Source organism: Sphaerodactylus townsendi, linkage group LG03, assembly GCF_021028975.2.
Source record: "Sphaerodactylus townsendi isolate TG3544 linkage group LG03, MPM_Stown_v2.3, whole genome shotgun sequence".
In the NCBI taxonomy this organism is placed as follows: domain Eukaryota; kingdom Metazoa; phylum Chordata; class Lepidosauria; order Squamata; family Sphaerodactylidae; genus Sphaerodactylus; species Sphaerodactylus townsendi.
The window spans coordinates 60062824-60085713 of NC_059427.1; the positions used below are offsets into that span (position 1 = coordinate 60062824).

At 41.9% G+C, this 22890-nt stretch overlaps 1 protein-coding gene across 4 annotated transcripts in view; it reads left to right on the forward strand.

The window, feature by feature from the left end:
- The window catches only part of EFCC1 (EF-hand and coiled-coil domain containing 1), a 93086-nt gene that overhangs the window by 12603 nt on the left and 57593 nt on the right, over positions 1–22890 (forward strand). The gene's annotated exons all lie outside the window — the stretch shown is intronic.

Here is a 22890-nt window from a genome sequence, read left to right on the forward strand (position 1 = left end):
GTGGTTTGCTAAGCTGATTGTAACTGTCTTCTGAAATGTGGTGGGTAAAGAATCAGACTCTACCTAGTTATTTTCTTAGCAGGAACTCAGAGAAAAGCTTTACTTATCTCCCTTCTACTTAATGCCACAGTAAACATGATTTAGTGGTAACAGCAAGACCATCAAAGGAAAGCCCAACATTCCCTTGACAAAAACCAGCAGATGTTAACAATCTAATTTAGGAGACATTATTAATGGCATTGTGGGAGTTGATGTTTAGAAAGGGCAACATATAATCCAATGGGAGAAGCCATTAAAAAAACACAGCTGGTTATCATTAAGAGCATTTGATGTGTATGTTACATTTTTTGCTTTAAGTGAAAATTTGCTATTAGGAGTTTTTTGTTATACACTGTGTAACTTTTTTATGCTTTCCTACAGAATATTTCAGGCCATGTTTGAAGAGTTTCTGTAGGTTGTAATGGGGCAGGGCAGGGTGGGAACGTGTTGTTTGTTTTTTAAGATAGACCAGCTTCTACCCTGCAGAATGAAAATGCAATCTTATGCAGTTACTACATCTCTGCCCCTTGTGGTAAATGGAATTAGATTGAAGTAACTCTGTATAGGGATTGTATCATTATCCATTTCTACCCAACAGCAGTAAAATGCATATTACTCTTCTAATTTTGGATATAGGGTTGATTATTTTTTCCCACTTCTATAACCCATGCCAGGGATCCCCAACCTTTTTGAGCCTTTGGGCATCTTTGGATTTCTGAAGGTGGAGGTGGAACTGACAACAAAATGTCAGGAATAGTTACACTTCAATATTTTAGACACTGTGCTTAATGCAATGAATTTTAAAATGCCAAAAGCAATGTAAAAAAAATCTTCTCAGTCAATTAGAAGCCCCTCTAGGAAGAAGTTCCACCTAACCCTTAGGGGATGGGGCGGTCTACAAATATAATAATAATAATAATAAAAAAACCCTACTTACTTTCTAAAAACACTTGATGGGCATCATGTTGGGGACCCCAAACCATAGTGCAAAGAGTAAAGCAGTTCTGAAATAGAAGGTAATGGTATTAAGCATGTTTTTAATGAAGTTTTTGGCAGCACAGTACTATGCATTGTTACGGCCTTAACAGGGGTAAGGATTTTATTAAAGGGATTCTCCACCAGCTGCTAAAAATATAACAGCACAAAAGTAGCAAAGGGGAATGAGCTCTCACGTTGGCGAGAGGGGCGAGAGGATCTTTTAGACCAGGGGGGTGGGAACCTGCGGCTTTCGCGAGCATAAGCGGCTTAGAGCCTGTGGTGTGACTCCACGCCCTTCCTGGGCAGCGTAGTCCGCTACTTCCCCAGCGCAGAGACTGCCGCCGCGCCGCCGTCCCGACCGGGGGGGGAGAGCGACTTCGGCGCGCCCGCCGCCCAAAGCGGGATCCGTGCCACCGCTGCCCCGAGAAGCGGCCTCGCCACGCCGCCACCCCAGAGAAAAGCGGCTCCGCCGCGCCCGCGCCACACCCCGAGAGCTCAGCGCCGCCCGCCGCCGCCACCACCCCGAGAAGAGAGCGGCTCGGCGCCGCCGCCCCAAGAGCGGCCTCCGTGCCCCGGGGAAGCGGCCTCCCGCGCCACCGCTGGGGAAGCGACCTCGGCGCCACCGCTTCCCAGGGGAAGAGAAACCTCAGCACCCGCCCTTCCACGCCCGGCTTCGGCGAGCTCAGAATGTTCCGACTTCTGATAAGCCCGAAACCCATCAAAAATCCCCTGTGTTGCCAACTCAGGAGGCTGAGCTGGGGATTCTGGACTGTTCGAGGGGATTACGGAAGTGACGGCTGGTGGCACAGCTTTTCTCTTCAGGGGCGTGGAAGAGAAAAAAAAAGCCAGCACCAGCCGTTTGCCCAAAAATCCCGGGAAACAGTCCAGAATCCCCAGCTCAGCCCTGGAGTTGGCAGCGCGGGGATTTTTTGATGGGTTTACCGGCTTGTGAAGTCGAAAACACGCCAAGGTCGGGGAGGAAGGAGCAGGAAGGGGAGCAGAAGCAGCAGCACGCCCAGCAGCTGTCCGGCGGTGAAAGTGAAACCGCCGCGAAGGTGGCTGCGCTGGCTGGCCTCAGCGCCTCCGTCCATACAGAAGCGGAATCCCAGTGCGCGGCTCATGATCTTTTCCGGGGAAAATGGGCCCAAATGGCTCTTTGAGTCTAAAAGGTTCCCGACCCCTGTTTTAGACTGTATCTACGGGGAGTGAATTCTGGCAATGAATATTCCACAGAGAAGCAAGAGTCCAAATTGAATTTAAATGCTTTATATAAATTTGTTTAAAAATACACACACCCAGAAAGACACAAGGGCACATACATTCAAGTTCCTGAGATATAGAAAGGTGTTAAAATATAGATTGGAGATAGAAATGGAGGGGGGTTTTCTGTGGGGTAATACATTACCTAACGATTCTTAGAAGGGTAGAAGTAGAAGGCAGGGATTCCATGCCAGCACAGGAACCCAATGAAGGACGAATTCATGTCTCAAACTGACCAGACCAAGGAAGGTACAGGCTAGTAAGAGCGCATGTGTTGGGGTGAACTGACCTCTTATACTCTTTTGCCCAGGAAGAGGCGGAACTAGTGAGTTTTAAGTTTCCTTTTTTCTAAATTCTCTGGAATTTCCCATGCTGGGCTTGGGGGTGCTGAGGTAATTAGTCAGCTCTTCTATTGTTCTACACCAGGGGTAGGGAACCTGCGGCTCTCCAGATGTTCAGGAACTACAATTCCCATCAGCCCCTACCAGCATGGCCAATTGGCCATGCTGACAGAGGCTGATGGGAATTGTAGTTCCTGAACATCTGGAGAGCCGCAGGTTCCCTACCCCTGTTCTACACCTTGGGACAATGGGAGTCAATTGGTCCTAGATTATATCAGGAAGCACAGACTGGCTTTAGGCAAAGTAACTCTTACAGTCTCTGCCTTCAGTATTCAGATTTGAATGAGGCTTGATTGATTCAGGATGAGGTAAGTGGTTTTAGGACAGTCATGACAAAAGGGAGGGAAATGCAGAGAAGCAACCCTTTGTTGCTTACTTGGCTTCCAGAAGAGATAGGGAAATGCAGAATCTGATACTGAGGTGGCTTTCCATATTCTTTGTCTTAACAGTATCTTTGCAAGGTGTGGTAATCAAGATCATGCCCACAAACAAAATGAGACCTCCAGGTATGCTGGAGTAACTCATTCTCTTGATTAGATTTTGTAAAGCAGACCTGTGACCTTTGGACATGCTGCTACCTACACCCATAGGAGTGCTTTTGGCAACTGGCTTTTGCCAATATGATTTTAAAGCAGAAATATATATAAATAATATTCTGGGGGTCCTTTGGGTCATTACAGCATCCTACACTCCACTCTGTTTGATGGTATGGCATAATAGGATGCCTTTTAAAATGAACATCTCCAAACTATTTGTATTTTGGGGAGGTGGGGGGAAACCGCATGTGCTTGTAAGTTTTCCCTGGTAAATTTTTGTGCAGTTATTGTTTCTCTTCAGGAAAACTGAAGGGACGAAAAAGCTTTCAGCCCCCTCCTGTCATCCCATGCTGCTCACTTTTTAGAAAATTCAGCTCCAGCAGCTTCTATTTGCAAAAAATAAAATATTTGAAAATGAATGTGGAAGACCAATTAATGTGTAGTTTGATCTGTAAGCTCACAAAATTATGCACAAAGTTGGTGTCAGCAAGTGGAAGGAAAGTATTAACTTATTCAGACTCTGACTCATTATGCTCCGTGGAGGAAACCAGATTGTAACCTTCCAGTTTTAAACATCTAACTCTTCTTATATCCAACCCAGAACACTTGGATCTCAGTGTAATTTAAAAGCAAGTCTGATAATGGGTCATAATGATTCTACGTCTGGGTAGCCACTAAATGGGCTTTCACTGAAGATGAAGAAAATCAGAAACCAAAGCCAGAGACATGATTAAGCAATTGAATAGACGGCTTTACAGTTTTTAATATAACTGGGAGCTCACTTTACTATTTCTTTAATAAAGAGAACAATTACAGCATTAATTTGTATCGAATACCTTAGGCCAAGCGTGTAACAATATTCTGACCAAGCATGTGGAATCTCAGATGGCTCTATTATGAAGAACACAGGGAGGACTATAGGCCAAAGGTCTTTTGGGTCCTGTGTCTACTCATTTCTTGGTTCACATCATCAAAATGAACCAGCAGGAACAAATATAAACACCCAGAATAGGCAAAATGAGACCCTTAGTCTGGCACCAGTGTCAATCAGTCCAATGATTTGCCTTGGACCTTTTTTATGGGGAGGGACCTTCAGTGAATTGCTTCTGTGTAGTGCAGCTTGGTTTCATTATAGTCCTTTTCAGGGGTATCCAAGTAGGAGTGCCCAGATTCATGCTAGCCACGATCCTCTCAATATGCACAATTAACATTTTGGCACCACATACATTTCCCAACTGACATACATGACTGCTCTGACTTTTTAGGGCTTACATTTGGTCATTTTAAAGCTGGAAGATATGAGGTGAGCCCGATTCAGATGAAATGGTGACTGCATGAATTGGGAGGATTGCAGGTAGTGTGTGCTGTGCATGGTAGAATATTCTTAAACATAATCTCTGAAAAAGTCTTACATTGTGACTTGTTCAGCTAATGCATACTGTATTTAATTGCCTGTACGTTAACAAGATTATAGTACTGCCAGTTTGCAGAAATTAACAGTGCTAGCCTAAGAACACTTTCCTGTGAGTAAATCCCAATGAGTAGACTTCAGTAGGATTCTGAATAACAAGGTTTAGGATTGCACTGTAAATGTTCTGTTAAGTGGGTTATTTTGTTTGAAATGGCTGTTTTTGGCATATAGATATTTGTCATTTATATTTCAAATCTAAGCACGCTACTTAGGCATCAATCCCATTTATAATGTTAGTGTGACTTAATTCTGGGTAATTTGTTTGGATTTAGGACATTAGACAGTTGAGTGCTGACTATGAAGAATAGCCTTTATTTCATAACTGGGAAAGAGGACAAGTATCTACTGGTCTGAGTACTCAAGAGCTCAAGTTCAGTCCCCCAATTTTGCCTACCAAGTTGTTTTTCCAGTGTTTGCTGGAGCGTGAAGCTCACTTAAGCAAGGGAGATTAACTAGTTAAAGATCAATAGATTGCCCAGGCTTGTCCAGTAAGTACATTTGAGAACTACAGTAACATCAACATTTGTGACTGGAAAGTTCTGTGTGTTCAGCATGTGAATGAAGTTACAGTCCACATCATGGATCAAAAGTGTACTTCATCGCTTTCTCCTTAGGGAATGTATATGTCAGAGGTCCCCAACCTTTTTCAGCCTGTGGACACCTTTGGAATTCTGACACAGCATGGTGGGCCCAACCACAAATGGCTGCCATAACAGGCAGAGCCAGCCACAAAATGACTGCTGCCACAGCTTACCTTCAGTCACACAGTGAACATTCTTGTACTGCACTGGCAGTTGCTGCCAAACCGATACTTTTAAAAATCTGCACAGCTGATCAAGTCTTCAGTTGCTAATCAGAAGCCTTTCTGGGCAAAAGCCCCACTTTGCCTCAGCCACTTCCTAAAAACAGTTGGTAGATGTAAGGAAAGGTGTCAGTGGGTGCCATGGTGCCAATCGGCCAGTGTATGGTTTCGAGGATCATCACTTGTCTGAAAGTCCTGGCTAGCTCTTCATGCCCTCACAAGGCTATATCTGTGTTTCTCAGTAATCACTCTGGGTGAAATGCAACTTCTGCATGAAAAATGTGTGTGTGGGGTGGGGGGAGGTTAAAAGAAAGTCTTAGTTCTTAGTCCTTTCCTTGCTCACTGGATTTTGTGGAACTTCACACATATGGCCCAATATAAGTATCTAAGCTAGAGCTCTAGAAATTAGTGATGGCATTCACCTGAAGTAGATAGAGAAGAGTGAGAACTGGATAAAAGGGAAGTCCAGGATTGTATATTCCTCTGTGGAATATACCTTTTGCATCTAATTTTAGTCCAGACTTTGAGAGACAGAAGATCTGCTAGTGGTTATAATTATGTAAACAAGATCAAAGGAGAGAGCTGTAGCTTTGTTTCTGTGTAGCCTTTCCAGCCGATGGACAAAATTGGTGCTTTACTAATCACCATCTTGTTGTTTTTTCCTCATTGCATCCATTTGTTCAATTTAGATAAGGTTGCCAGGGCATCCCTGACCACTGGTAGTGGATTGGGGGGATAAGGTTGCTAGATCCAGGTTGGGAAATTCCTGGAGATTTGGGGAGAGAAGCTGGGTAAGACAGGGACCTCAGTGGGGGACAATGTCTTACAGTCCACCCTCCAACACTGCCATTTTCTCAGGGCAACTGATCTCTGTAGACTGGAAATGAGCTGTAACTCCAAGGAAAACCCAAGGTTCTGTCTGGAGACTGGTATTCCTAGGTTCGGATGGTATTGGGAAGATAGTCAGGAAAATAAATAATGTTTGCAGTGTGTTCTCATGACTATCAGCGGGAAACTATGTAACAACAAAAAATATCCCTTCACAAATTGCTTCAAGCAATGCAGTTCTTTAAGGATGGCCAGCCCAATCCACAGCCTAAGGCGTTTGAGGACAACGCTGCTACCGCGCTGCCCCATAGCCTCCAGAGGGCTTCAAGGCAGCATGGGGAGGCAGCTAATTTTTTTAAAAAAACCGCCCACCTGAAAACCCTCCATTGGACTAAATGGGCTTATGCCACTCAATGCTGTGTTCTCGACATCAAACCTCGGGTGGAAGCTGACTAATGTTGGCTCCTCCCCCAGGAACTGCTGCACTGATAGGACTGGATGCAACATGGGAGTGCTGGCATGTTTGCCCTTCCACCAGGGTGCAGGTCTACACTGCCTCCACAAGTCGATTCGTGCCCACCCACCCCCCAACCCCAGGACTGCAGTCAAAGTTGATCCCTGTCCCCACTGCACTGTCTGTGCTAATTCTTTAATTGGCAACATAAAATTCTGTATAAACATCTTTGCATTCAACAATCATAAATGATTGCCAGAGTAGTGCAGATTTTAATTGTGCCTAACTTTTCTGCTGAAAATTAATTTTCCCTTAAGCAATCTAATGATATCCTCAAGGAAGTACCAAAACTCCTTTTTGGATATTACCATTTTTGTACATGTACTGATAATTACCAGTGATGTTGCAGAGATAAATATTTAAATTCAAGTTTTTGAAGCTTGAATCTAAGTGAAACAGACTATAAATAGTGTGAAATAAATAAATAATGCTGAAAGAGAAATGGGAATACTGAAAGAGAAAGTGGGAATGGAACGCAGGAACAGATTAAGCAAAAAGCTGCTGAAATAACTACCACTAAGGTAACTTTCACAATTATTGGGGAAACTGGATGGTTGGATGTTAAGCTCCAAAGCTCATATTTTAATATTCCAACTTCTCCAGTTCTTTTCCTAGATGAATTTATCTCTTCCCTTTTTGTTTCCTCCTCCAGCTGCCAGCCATTAAGTATGTTCCAGTGGCTTGAAAAAATAACTATAAGCTGCTTGTTTAATAGCAAACCTGAAATAAAATAAGAACTGCAAATAGTCTTCATTTCATGGTATGTAAGTGTGATTCAGCCAGTGACAAAAGATCAGGTATATGTCTGGCCTAAGGGACATCTGCGGTACACATCCTCTACAACTGTGCTATAATTCCTCAAACCGGGGAGTCATTAAAAAGTGTATTCATTGTGAATTATTATATATTTTTGTAAACTGATCAAATTCCCAGTTTTCAAATCTGATCTATTGCTGTGCTTATCTGGTACTTATGGTGGCTGAACAATGCAGAATCTGCTCTTTATAAGCTCTCTGAACATTTTGTGAAAGTTGCATTTGTTACACAGTGTGTATTTTGAGGAAAGATAGCTGGGTTTCTATTTGAATCTCCCCCTCCCCTCATCTGATTCTTTAAAAGAGATCATTGACTTACTTGATGAGCTGGAGCAATTCCATGGGAGCACAATAGTAGTGTCACCCAGAGTTCTCACTGCTCATTCAAGCAGTCCTACATTTGCACAGTCTAAGAGATTCCTTCCATAAGCCTGTGTGGGAGCTGCTTGTTGTACATATTGTAGCTATCGCTTAGCAACCTGTATTGTGATGCACACCTTCTGTATGCTGAAATACTAAGGCCTGTGAGCATTAGAATGGACAGGAGGGACTCCACCCCCCACAAAAGCATTGCAGACCAAAGGACCAAGGGAATTTTGTCCCAGTGTGTGTGGCCTATTCTTTACCACAACAAAGAGGCCTACAAAGTTATTAATGTGTCTTCAAGAAATTAAGCAGGCATTATTTTAGATCTTTTTTCTTTTTTTCTGAAGATCATTTTGATTGATTTTGGCCTTGTAACTAAATATTCAAAGTCATTTCTGAGATTAATTGCTTCTGAACAGCACACTCTGAGCATAGTATCCTGTTAAATTTTTCAATGGGCAGTGTGTTCTGTTACATTGTTCTGAAAGTAGGTATGATGTTGAAGTTGTGTCGGGAATTGTTTTGTGGCCCCTGTACATATGGGCTTTGGCTGATAACTGAGTCTAGCGGTTATCGAAGATCATGACTCTGCAATACCATGTTAACTGTGAAAGAATAGGAGTGTGCAAGGCACATATGCACAGCAGAATATATGAGGAAATAAGGTCCTACACAGCCCTTTTCTACTTTAGCTAACAAGTAAGAATCCTTTATTGTAAGGATAGATATGACATTCTAAACTTGTTAGCCAAGCTAGAATGAATGGAAATGCAGGAAATAAAAAAGTACAAATAGTGCAGTATAGATCAACAGTACCATTAAATTATTACTCTCATTGATAGTAGCTGTGGGAGATTGGAGGGGTGGATTGCACCTCTATTATATAGAATTAAAGTATTACTCTGGTTGTTATATAGTAGCTGCGGTATTTTTTTGTTGTTCATTATTTTTTGAAAATGCAAGAAAGCATGTCCTGCCCTCATAGTTGCAAGGTGGAGAGAAAGAAGGTGGTAGGAGGAAGGCAGGAAGATTCCTTAAGTAACAATCTGCACATCAAAGGGATAGCATCACAAGAGCAGAAAGGGAGGGATGCACAGGTCCTGACCTATCATTCTGACTCGCTATAGTCCCCCTTTGGAGTCTGAGGCTAAGAGATGGGGCAAAGTCCTTCACTTCTACAAAGAGGGCTGTAATTACCAGGACTGTTCATGGACATTATGAGGTCCTGAATACAAATGATTTAGTACTGCAATGCAGCTCTTTGATAAATGCGGAAACTGGGTGTAATATCTTTCCAGTTGTCTGCCTTTAGTAACCAAGCAACAGGCAGAATGATAGTCAAATTGTAACTGGTTGGGGCAATTGTAAAATTGTGATATGCAGGAACAGCTTTGCAAAAATGTAGAGAATCGTTTACACCCTTCCTTTTGGCAAGTGTCGCCATCTGATATACTGGCTGTGTGGCAGTTAAGCATACTGAGTATGAAGAAGCTTCCAGCCACCTCTCATTGTATAGTATGGTAAGCCTTCCAGCCACCTCTCATGACTATAGTATGGTAAGCCTTCAAGTCAATTTCAATATTGTGAATTGAAATTATTCTTAAAAATAGGTGGACAGCTGTTCATTATTAGCTTCATTATTAGAAGAAAATGCAAGAAACAATGGCAGCAATGTTTGAAGTGGTCTAACAGTGTATAGCAGAACACAGCTGTTGTAATGTTTATGCTTAAATATTTGCTTCTTTTCATTGGAAGGAAACAAGTGGAGGGGCACACAAGAACTTGCATGGGCATCTCATTGCCACCTTCCACACAATTTGCTGTTTTCCTCTCCTGAAAGCCCAAATAGCTTCTTCCATTTCCTGTTTTCTTTTCCCCTTCCAATCCATCAGTCAACCTACCTGGAAAAACTACAGCCTGAATATCCTTCCCCATATTCCCCCTTTCTTTGCTTCCTTCTCTTCTTCTCGTCTGCCAATCAACTTACTTTTTCTCTGTGCCTTATCTTCAGCTGTATTTATTACTGCATTTATAACCTACCTTGCTCCATAATGGGGACCCGAAGCAATTTACTTGATTCTCTTTCCCATTTTATCTTAACAATCCTGGGAGCTAAATTAAACTGAGAATGTGTAACTGGCTCAATGTCACCCAAAGAATTTCCATGCAGAATAGATATTCAAACCTGGGTCTCCCAGATCCAAGTCTGAAATTGTACCACACTGGCTTTCATGAGGTGACTGTTGTTGAACAGGAAGCAGTTAGGCTTGGGTGACTCATGTAAGTCACATGATAGTAAGTTGCCTGGTGTTTAATGGTAGGCCTGGCCGCAGTTATTCTTTTCTTGAAGTCCAGGATAGTTCTGGAATAGGCCCTGTATCATCCACCAGTCTTTTACTGACAAAAATCAAGGCTTGAAGGCTGGCAATACTTTATGATTGCCTAGCAATTCCCACGTAGTTCATTTTTAAAAGACCAGTGTCTGCTTCTATTTTTTTATTTTTTTTATTTGTTTGTTTGTTTGTTTATTATTTGACTTATAGGCCGCCTCACCCCCGAAGGGCCCGATTTTTAAACCTCCAGTGGGTTTTTAAAAATATTTTTGTGCAAACCTGGGACATTTTCAGGTTTGTAGAAAGATCTGTCGTCTGTTCATGACTCAAACCTCCAGATTTGACCATGTTGAGAATTACAAATGTTGATTAGGGGTGCATACCATTTTAAAAAATATTCTCCAGGTTTGGGTTTAATAGTCCTGGACATGTTCAAAAACCTGAAAATAGCTGAATCCCCATACCAGCTTGGGGGCGGGGAGGGGGGAATTTGCAATTTTTCAAGTCTATTAAACCCAAACCTGCAACATTCCAGCTGCTTCTGAACTTGATCTCCAGGTTTTTGTTGGGCTTATCAGCAGGATAAGAACTCCTCTTCCAGTCTCTTTATGGCTTCATCCCATATGAAAGGGATACACAGCTTGAATGTTTCCTCCTAAAGAGGGTTGATAGCTCAAATTGGAAAAGATGGCAATTACTGGTGCCTCCAGCTTCTCAACTCCAGTGGACTGCTATGGTGAGTGTCTCCACACAACCCTACTTGGAGGAAATCTCTTCAGGCATACGCGTGGCTTCCCTGGCTCTCTATCCTTCATTCATAGTGGCTTATGCACCTCTTTTCAGAAGTGCACTCTTGAGGTTCAGTGCTGACAAAGCCAGAGCCAAGACAGGCACAGCTACCCAGCACCATATTCCGTACTGGATGCATACATGATGCAGTCCTGATCCAAATTAGGTCCACACTTACCTGGGATGCATGCATGTGAATGATCAAAAGTCCTTCTGGTGGGCACAAGCGTTGTAGCATAAGAACCCACCCTGAAATATCATGACTCTTTCTGTGGAGGAGCACCCGCTTTCTATTACTAACAGATACCAAACATTATCCATGTGAATGATAGACATGCTGAATCTTAGGAAGCAGATGGCGTTGGAAACCCTCCAAGCATTCCATTTCACCACAGAATGAGATGAAGGTTGAGTGTTTTGTTTTGATAGAGTCTGTTTTCATAGTGCAATGATTTATTGGAGGTTCGTGATGTCATATTAGTCATAACACTGAGAAACTGGCATCTGATGCACATCTGCTCTGTTTTGACCCCCATCCCAGTGCACTTGGCAGTCATTCACAGAACACACGGGAGATATTTTGAAAAACATGCAGAGAGATCAGCCAATTCTAAAGCAGAATTTGGGTAGAACAGAGTTTAGTTTCTGGTTTTTAGAGATAAAAATATGAAATGCACAGCTCTGAAGCTGTAACCTACTGCTATAACAGAGCAAAGCATGGGATGTACTACAGGTGTTGAAGTCTCAGATGACACTTCCCAAACAAATCCACACTTTTGTCTTCCAGTTTTATTGGTTTTGTTTTTTTACACTGAAATGGAATACCGTGGCCCGGTCTTATAAGTCTTTTGGGCAAAGATATTTCTCAGTTCTTAAGGGATATATTTCCCCTTGCCTCTTTTTTTAAAAAAAATCTCCCTGTCATTTAAAGCAAGTGATCAAAGGGCTGTCAGGTTGGTGCTGCCGATTTTTCAGGGCAATACATTCTGACTGCTGCTTTTTATCTATTTATTTATTTTAATTAATTTATACCCCATCATTCTCCAAAGTGATTGACATTATTCTCCTCTCCTACATTTTATCTTCACAACAACCTTGTGAAGTAGGTTAGGCTGAGAAAGCATGATTGGTCAACAAGCTTCCATGGCATGAGTGGGGATTCAAGGTGAGCCAGATCATTCTGGTTCCTAAATATAAAAAAAAATTGTATATTTATATTTAATGATTGTGCCTAAAGTGGCTAAAAAAGACATATCAGTCGAAAGTATTGTTTTTTTTCTGGGTCAGTACTCTCACCTTCTATTGACCACCAGCCAAGGATTTCTCAATCAGCATCCTGATGTTTTGTACATTCATCTATAAGTACATGAAGCTCATCCACAGAAGTTGAGTATTCACAGCCATCAGACACTTGGTATCCTTCACATCATTAGTGGATCTCTTTCGAAGTGATACCTTCATGTCAGACTCCACAGACTTGATATTATTGTATTTGGGATCCCCTGTGTGTGCATTATTCATTGTTTTGTTGTTATTTATAATATGCATACTTTATTGTTGATTTAGAGTTGTGGTTCTGTTATATAAATGTTTTAATTATTTTCATTAAAAACAGAGTTTTAAATGTCCGCACTAGCGCCAGACAGGTTCTTTTCCCTTCTGTAAATTCAAACCCAGGTCTCCCAGATCCCAGTCTGACACTCTTAACCACTACACCACACTGGCAGTCATCAATTTCTTCCCTTTTTTTGCTGGAAAAAGAGATCACAGGCTGGTTGTAACCTGATTCTGCCTTAATTTCTGCTCTTGTATGGAAGTAGAATATATTAAAACATTTACATGCCTATGGTCTCCTCCTTTGTTAAAAAAAATAAATATAGGGCTCTGTTACTATTTTCTTCATACTCTTGAGTCCTTTTAGCAGAAAAAGTACATCAGAAAATCCAGAAGTAACAGAGCAGCAGCTACTGAAAGAAAGGTAGCCTTGGAATATCATGTGTTGTTAAGAAGATTGATTGTTCAGGAGTTCCAATCTCCTAGGATGTGAGATATTATTAATCACAGGAGAAATGATCTTGAGTGGACAAACTGCATGACAACAAATCACTTTGCAGTGAATCAAAATGGGATGATGCCTATCAGAAAAACCATGATTAATGTTTTCAAACAAAGATTATGCATTGGGGAATGATACTAGTAACAGGCAGTAAATTTGCCATTTTCCCCTTCCTGTGTGTTTTGTATACTTTGTTGATTGGCTTTGTTTAGTTAAGGACAGCTGTAAGTGTACAAAGAACTTAGCTACAGACTTCAGTGAACTGTTGCTAGGGAAGCTGCTCTGCCCTGACCTTGTGCTATATTGTTTTCCTTCCGTCAGGAGGCACTGTGGCACACTGTTTCTCCCAAGAGGTGCTTAGCAGGAGTGCCTCCTTTCATCCCTTGTGTTGCATACCAGTGAGAGACAGCTTTGTAGCACTTCAGGACAGTTAGGGCTGTAGCTAGCCTTCTTCACCAGGGAGGGGGCTGCAGTATTTCCAGGTAGGGTCAGCCCCTCTGTAGCTAATTTGCAAGTGGGGGCAGCAGCATCACAGCTAGACTGACTCTTGCCCCAAATTGAAGAATTTGGTCATACCTGTAAATTGTACCTTATCTCCTTGTAGTACTTTGCCCAACTCACATCCATAATAAACAAAGGGGAATGGAGATCCACTATAAATGGAGATCAAGTGGAGCGGGTGGCTAGTTTTAAATTCCTGGGCGTTATGATTAAAGAGGATTTGACCTGGGGAGTACAGACTACCGCGGTGGTTAAGAAAGCCCAGCAAAGACTGTACTTTCTGAGACTTTTTTTTAAAGGAAGCTTAACAACTAGATGATGAAAACTTCTGAGGTGTCCTTTTACCGCTGTGCTATAGAGAGTGTCCTAACCTACTGCATCTGTGTATGGTTCTCCAGTTGCACAGTGGCCTGAATAGGAAGAAGAAGCGCTCAAGGTGATCAATACTGCACAAAGGATTATCGGCTGCCCTCTCCCCTCCTTGGAAGAAATCTATAATGCCCGAAGTCTAAATAAAGCCCAAAATATTCTAAGGGACCCGTCTCATCCAGCACACTCTCTTTTTAAACTGCACTACTGCATCTGGCCAGGCAGATACAGAGAGACCCTCAGAACTAGGACAAAGAGGCTTAGAGACAGCTTCTACTCTAGAGCTGTGGCTATGCTAAACTCCGCTGCTTCATATTGATGTATTTGGGGCTATGTAGGGATGGGTGGAGGATGATGATGTATGAGTCTGAAATTGCATGAGTCTGAAATTGTATGAGTCTGAAATTGTGTGCATCGAGGAATGCTGCTGTAAATTTCGTTGTGCGTGCACAATGACAATAAAATGCTTATGCTTATGCTTATGCTTTGTTTCACCAGTATATGAGAGAATACTCTTGTGGAAATGGTGTATCCAGGGGGGCAGAGGGGTCAGGTGACTCAGGTGTTACTTTTAATTGTTACATTGCAGGGCACATTCAAAGGTCCACCCCACCCTCCCCCTAGGAGCCAGCAGGACCTGGTAGGGCAGCTGCAGCAGCAAGGTGTCTCCTGCTTGGCCTGGCAGCAGTCTACCCAGCCCTCTCCTCCAGGAGCAAGTAAGGACAGGTCCAGGTAGGGGTGAGTCAGCAGCCCTTCTGCTCAGTCCACTCATTGGCACCTCCTTCCCGTTCCTTGGGCAGAAGGACCTGGGAGCCCCAGGTGCCATCTTGGCCGCGGGCACTTTTACTTAGGCTGGGGTGGGACCGGGGCTCCTTTTCCTTTTCTGCTGCTGGGCTCAAATCTGGGAAGGCAATGCAGGAGTGGAGCTTGGAGAGGAGGGGCTGGACTGGCCCAGTGTGGCCTGCCACTTCCTCTTGATGCTGAACCCTTCACCCTCACCCCAGGAGCAAACATGGGGCCGCCACATTGCTCCCCGTCACACATGGCAAATGTAGACAAAGATCAGGCCTCCCTGTTGCTCCTACTGGATGTACCTGCTGCCTTTGACACAGTGGACCATACTATCTTCCCTTATGACCTCTACCACAACACCAGGAGATTTGAATAATGATATATATAGCAATCTATTATATGCATGTTGATGATAGCCAATCCCAAAACTATGAATGATTTGGACTAAGGGCTTTACATAAAGATTGAGAGCATGGGAGATATGATTGTACCTTGTGGTACTCCACAGGATTGGTCACACACTGATGTTAATGGGTCTCCAATGGCAATTCTTTGTGTCCAGTCCATAAGGAATTATTTGAACAAGTTCAGCACACAACCCTTGATGTCTACTTCGGATTCCAAGCATCTCTTCAGATTCCAAGCATGGTCTACTGCGTCAAAGGCAGCAGGTACATCCAGGAGGAGCAACAGGGAGGCCTGACCTTTGTCTACATTTAGTCAGAGGTAATCAACTAAAGTCAGCAGAACTGTCTCCATCCCATTGTCCAGTCTAAAACCAGACTGAAAATGTCTGGAGCAGATGAGTTATCCAAGAAGACATTGAGTTGGTCTGCTAGTGCTCTCTCAATCACGTTTCCTAGGAAGGGCAGATTAGAGACAGGGAGATAATTGCCCACATCATTTTTCTGTAGGGATTATTGTGTAAGTAGTGTATGGATAACCACCTCTTTGAGTGGTCAGGGAAAAGTGCCCTGACTTAGTGATAAATGTATAATAGATACTAAGGATTCATTGATGTGGTCTTTCCATGGTTTTATAAGCCTGGATGGTAAAGGATCCAGGACACAAGTAGTGACTTTCAAAGACCTCAGAAGCTTTTCAGTATCCATCATGGGAATTAGTGATCAATAAATAGAACAGGTGGAATTTCACTTTTTATGTTTTTGCTTGTTCTTCACTGGATCCAACCCAGGATTTCCAGAACCTGAAGCAGCACCCTCACAGCCAAAACGCCCAGTTTCTAAGTGCCAGTTTTGACAAGTTCTGAGAGGTTGTCATTCTTGTTCCACAACCCAATCTCATCTAGTATCAGACTTTTGTAGTTTTCTGGAAGATAAAATGTTTGCTCTTGCCCAAACAACAGAAGCACATTTTTACTTTAAACTTGCCTGTTTACCATAAGATACTATAAGAAAACTAGATACCATAGGAATCTTTCTGTCTCCTTATCACTTGTGTCCAAATGTAGGGCTATTTCTATGGATTAATTCTTTGATTCGTTCAGTGCAGTAGCCATGTTCTCTACATCATCTTTCTTCACAGCTTGCTGTGTATTTGATACATTTTTGTAAAACTGCTTTAAATTAGGGGGAAACTATACTTTTTTTTACTATGAACCTACAATAACAAATTGCTAAACCCTTGTTTTCTGTGCTAGCCCAAATTCACTGGAATAACATTTGCAGATGTGCATTACTGATTGCTGCAAGTGGCTATGAAGAAACTTTTTGTACTATTCAGCATCAGTTAACAAGCAGGAAGGAGATAAGCTAAAAATAACTCAGACAAAGCAGAAACTCTTTAACAATAGCCCCCATGTGAAGGTATAGAACATTTCGTGGAGGGCACTGTTGCACACACACACACACCGCCGCCGCCGCTGCTGCTGCCACCGCCGCCGCCGCCGCCACCACCCACCCACTCCCTTTTTGTTTTGTAGAGGAAGAAGAAGACTATAGTTAAGGAGGGCAGGGCAGAGAAAGTGCCGTTTGGTTCGTTACTGTGAAAAAGAAGCTGTCAAAGTGTCACTTTCTTTCATCCTGCCAGCCTGACCCAGGGAATGGAGGCTTAAATCAAACAGAGTGAATGATGAAACCACAGTGTGTCTAAAACACAAAAGAAGGCAACAGAGAGAGGGAACAGAGCTGGCGGTGGGGCACCATCTGGAGGCAGCAGAGAACACTCAGCTGTTTGTTTCTTTTATTTCATTAAGGGCAGAGTCTGATACTTGAAAGACTTTGGAAAAGAGAGATTTGCCCGCATCTGAATAACGTACAATAGCCAAGGCTTGTTAAGATCCTACATCTCTGTAGCATTAGATTCTTATTTTATGGTAAGCTATGAAAGCAATGAGACCAGATGAGCATAGAAATTAGTCTGGTTTGTCTATCACCATTCTGGCTCAGGAAGAAGAACAAATTGGCTGTAGAGGATCCCATTAAATTCTGTCTGTTTTAAAAGGAAGACTTATGGATGCACGGTGTCTTACTTAGCTTTTAAAAAAAAAGAAAATGGCACATCTCATAGCCTGCAACTTTAATAGCTTTGCAGAGATAAGCTTCTTGAAGTATGTTCGTTAGCAGATTTCCCACTTTATGGAGAAAGTAACAAAAGAGCATCTCTTTGAAAATCCTGTCAGCATAACCAATTTTGTTTCTTTTAATTGCCTTAACAGTCCAGGTGCTCGGGAGCAACAGCCGCAGAAGGCCATTGCTTTCACATCCTACATGTGAATTCCCAAAGGCACCTGGTGGGCCACTGCGAGTAGCAGAGAGCTGGACTAGATGGACTCTGGTCTGATCCAGCTGGCTTGTTCTTATGTTCTTAATTATTCTGATGTGTCCAAATAAATCACTGTATTCTGAGCCCCCTGCAATAATTAGGGCTTACCCAAGAAGGTGTTAATCTAGTAAAAACAAGAAAAGCTATAGTGATAAGCAGACAAGAAGAGTAACTATTGCTACTTTAATGTTATTTAGAATCATAGTATCATAGAATCAGAGAGTTGGAAGAGACCACAAGGGCCATCAAGTCCAACCCCCTGCCATGCAGGAATACACAATCAAAGCACTCCTGACAGATGGCCATCCAGTCTTTGTTTAAAAACCTCCAAAAAAGGAGGCACCACCACACTCTGAGACAGTGCATTCCACTGTCAAACAGTCCTTACTGTTAGAAATTCTTTGTACCTTGAATCCATTACTCATTGTCCCAGTCTCTGGAGCAGCAGAAAATAAGCGTGCTCCATCTTCAACGTGACATCCCTTCAGATATTTAAACATGACAATCATGTTTAACCTTAACCTTCTCTTCTCCAGACTACTACACATACCTAGCTCCCTGCCTCATAGGGCAGGGATTCCAGAACTTTTACCATTTTATCACTCTCCTCTGGACCTGTTCCAGTTTGTCAATATCCTTTTTGAACTGTGGTGCCCAGAACTGGACACAGTATTCCAGGTGAAGTCTGACCAATGCAGAATAGAGTGGTACTATTACGTCCCTTGATTTAGACATTATACTCCTATTGATGCATCCCAGAATTGAATTGGCTTTCTTGGCTGCCACATCATACTGCTGACTCACATTCAGTTTGTGGTCTACTAAGACTCCCAGATCTGTTTTACATGTACTGTTGTCAAGCCAGGTGTGACTCATTCTATATATATTTTCTGCCCAAGTGTAGTATCTTACATTTATCACTGTTGAGATTCATTTTGTTAGTTTTGGCCCAGCTTTCTAATCTGTCCAGATCATTTTGAATTCTGAGCCTGTAATCTGGGCTATTAGCTACCCCTCCTAATTTCATGTCATCTGCAAATTTGATTAGCATGCCCTCTATTCCATCACCCAAGTAATTCATAAAAATATCACTGGGCCCAGGACAGAACCCTGTAGCACTGCACTAGTCACTTCTCTCCAAAATGAAGATGAACCATTGGTTCAGTTAGTCAACCAATTACAAATTCATCTAACAGTAGCATTATCTAGCTCACATTTTACTAGCTTGCTTGCAAGAATGTCATGGGGGACCTAGTCAAGGGCCTTAGAAGTCAAAATATGCTAAGTCCACAGCATTGCTTTTGTCTCCCAACCTTGTCACTCTACGATAAGATCACTCTGGCATGACTTGTTTTTGAGAAATCCATGTTGACTTTTAGAGATCACAGCATTGCCTTCTAAGTGCTTACAGACTGTTTAATGATCTGCTCTAGAATCTTTTCTGGTATTGATATCAGGCTGACTGGTTGGTAATTGTTCTGACAAACCTGGCATTTGCTATCACCTTTTTTCCCATTGCAAGTCCCCCTTCCGCTTTCCCAAGAAATTGTGAAAAACAGCCCCTGGAGCTGAAGCGCCCCAAGATTGTTGGCAGATGGTAGAAGAGAGTCACCTGGCCTCCTGCCCCATGAGACCACAGATGTAACTCTTTTTCTGATGGGACCAGGGTGTCAGGGGAAGCCTAGTTATCTACAAAGCATGTGAAGCCATAAAGTAAAGATCAAGGAAAGAATGGCCCAGATGGCAGTGGTTACATGTAGCAGGCTGGTTACATATATCTCTTAGCAGCATTGATTTGTTGCTTTAAGCAGTTACATTGAGTTAGTAACACATCTCAGTCTGAGATGTGTTAGTAACACATCTGAGCCTTCGGGGATTGCGGTATACAAATATAATAAATAAATAAATAAAATAAATAAATAAACAGATACTATCCCCTTGACACATATAGATCTATGTTACAGCCTCATCTAAAGTACAGGGAACACTTTGCTATCTCAAATAACATATTGCACAGCCGAAAAAAATATAGAAGAGGGCATGAAGAAAGTGGATTAAGAGAACTTAACTTTTGCTGTACCAAATACTAGAATTTGGGGGCACTCAGAAAAGTTGATTAGCAGTAAATTCAGGACAGACAAAAATATTTCTTTACTAAGATGATTAAATTCTGAAAGTTACTACCAGCAGAAATAATGGTCAAGGCACAGATGGTTTCAGCAAAACTGAGATAGATGAATAGAGGAGAGATCAAGCAATGGTCACTAGCCATGGTGATAGGGTTGCTAACTTTGGGTTGAGAAATTCATGGAAATTTGGGGGTGGAGAGTGTAGTTTGGAAAGAATGATAACCACAGTGATCAATAATACTGTTGAGTCCACACTCTAAATCAGCCATTTTCTTGAGAGCAACTGATCTCTGTCATGTGGAGGTCAATTGTAATGACAAGAGATCTCCAGGTCCCACCCGGAGGTTGTCAATTTTACATGGAGATTAAGGAAACCTCCACATACAGAAGCAACAAACCTTTGAATACCAGTTTAGGGCATAACAACAAACAAAGGCCTCAGCCCTCATGTTGTTGGCCACTGCATCCTGGAAAGATAGACCACAGATCTGAGCCAGCACGACAACCCTTATGTTTTTATTTATTGATAATCAGCATGAAAAGCTAAAAGGGCCACTAAATCAGTATTGGCTTGGCTTCTTCTGGTTTGCATGTGGACCTTAAGTCTTCCCTTTACAATAACCATGTTGATTTCATTATTGTGTGGTTAGTTTAATTTTTTGAAAAGAAAACATCTAGTATATTAAAAAAGTAGATGGCATTGTGTTGTTGGGTTTTGTTTCTGTTTTGAAAAAAACAAAAATTGAGGGAAATGTCATTAAATCCTTTGTTGCATGTAGCAAAGACTTTAGGGTTGGTATATTTGACAGGATGAAAGGATGAACATTTGCACTGTATTCTCTTATTCATGTCAGGAGGTAATTGAAAAGCAGTTCAGTTGCACTGAAGCTTGCAAGTACTCATCTTCCAAGTTCTGTCTCTGAAAACATAGCGGAAATCACAGCCCCAGTTTTTGGTAGGTTTTTTTTTCCAGACATATAATTTTTATTGCCATTTTAAGGAGCTTTTTCATCATTTTAGATATGGTGAGATTGCACTGTGCTCTTGGGTTTATTGTCTTCTGTTCCCATCTCTGTTTCTCTTGGTGGGTGTGTATATACATGCAACTGTGTGCAACTAACTATATGTATACCAATAGATATTATATAACAGTACTTACAGTTATATGTATACACATCAGGAATATATGTACATCTACACTAAGGTGATGAATTATGACCCACTGTTATGATCCACTTTAGTTTTTTTTCATGGTATTTTGCCTATGTGCCCTGTACCATGGTAGTTACGCAGCTGCAGATGAGTCATCAGCATAGCTGTGGGGGTTCATTTATGCATGCCTACTTCCCATGCATCGGTGAGAAGTAAATTAAAATAAAGAGATGTCTGCATGGATATGTGTGAATGCGAAAACAGGAAAATGGGCTACTTTATCCCAACTACAACCCGGTATACATTTGCTGTGTTGAAGGGACCTCAGAGAGGTATGATCTCAGGGATTTCCCCTGGAAATAACATCAAGCCATTGCTGGCAGCACCCCCATCTTTCTGTCTTTCTGCACTCCCACCAGTTGTCAGGCCACGCCTTGCAAATGTAGATTCCATCACATGTACTGAAGTTGGAAAATACATTGTCCTGTTTGCACAATTGGCAACTATGTGTATCAAGAGGATCAGGCAAAGCACAGTGCCCTTTATGTATGGTTAGATTGCCAAAATAATAATAGGAGCAGCAGAGGCATAATGGTTAAGAGCAGGTGTACTCTAATCTGAAGGAACTGGGCTTGATTCCTCGCTCTGCTGCTTGAGCTGTGGAAGCTTATCTGGGGAATTCAGATTAGCCTGTGCACTCCAACACATGCTAGCTGGGTGACCTTGGGCTAGTCACAGTTGTTCTGAGCTCTCTCAGCCCCACCTACCTCACAGGGTGTTTGTTGTGAGGAGGGAAGGGAAAGGAGTTTGTACGCCCCTTTGAGTCTCCTTAGAGGAGAGAAAGGGGGAAAATAAATCCAACTCTTCGTCTATTTAAAAAAGCTTCTACAAAGTTATTTATTTATTTATTTATTTTTGACAGGCAGATCTGAACTGTTCATATCATTATAAATGTAGACACTTCAGGGCAAGTATATATATATTTAAATAGGAACAGGAAGAAGATCACAGTTTGACCCAACATTTGGTCTGGTATATGACAACCACTTTATTATGTAGCAAAAATTATCTTTTGTAAAAAATTAATATTTACTAAGCATGGCCATTGCAAACATTTTCCTATATAATATTGTGAAAATAGGTGAGCCACTATATTAAAAGAGTATTACATAAAAAAGCATTACAGTTCTCTTCCAGAACCTAGTTCAGTGGTGGCGAACCTATGGCACACGTGCCAGAGGTGGCACTCAGAGCTCTCTCTGTGGGCACGTGTGCACAGAGTTCATCATGTAGGGAGAGTGGAAAATCACCCCCACACACATCTAGGCTGGCCTTGCTTCTGAGTAAACCCTCCTAGGGTTGTGATTCACCCATTCAAAGCGTTGCACAGTTGCTTCAGCAAGCTTACTCCTGAGTAATGCGCGCCTTGGAGCAAACCGTTTTTTCCAGAGGTGGGATTCAGGGGGTTCCAAAGGTTCTGTAGAACCTGTTGTTAAAATTTTCTTTTTCACTTTTTTAATACTTACAATATTTTTATTAAGTATTAATATTTTAAATACTTAAAATAAAAAAGTGATATTAAAATATTTTTTAATACTTTTTAACAGTCATTATTTGAATCCCACCACCATCGGAACCTGTTGTTAAAATATTTGAATCCCACCACTGGTTTTTTCTAAACTAAAACCACAGTATTCAGGTTAAATTGCCATGATGGCACTTTGCGATAAATAAGTGGGTTTTGGGTTGCAATTTGGGCACTCGGTCTTGAAGAGGTTCACCATCACTGACCTAGTTGGTTTCACAAGACAAGCAAAAGAACTGGTTTGTTCAGTTCCTATAAAAAGAAGTCCACGTTTATTTTTCAAACTTGCCTTTATAAATGAAAATCTTTATTGTTCAGTGGGATCAGAAAAACAAAGGCACAGCCTGGAAACTTTATATGTAGTTTTGTACTTAGAATGCCTCTAGGTGT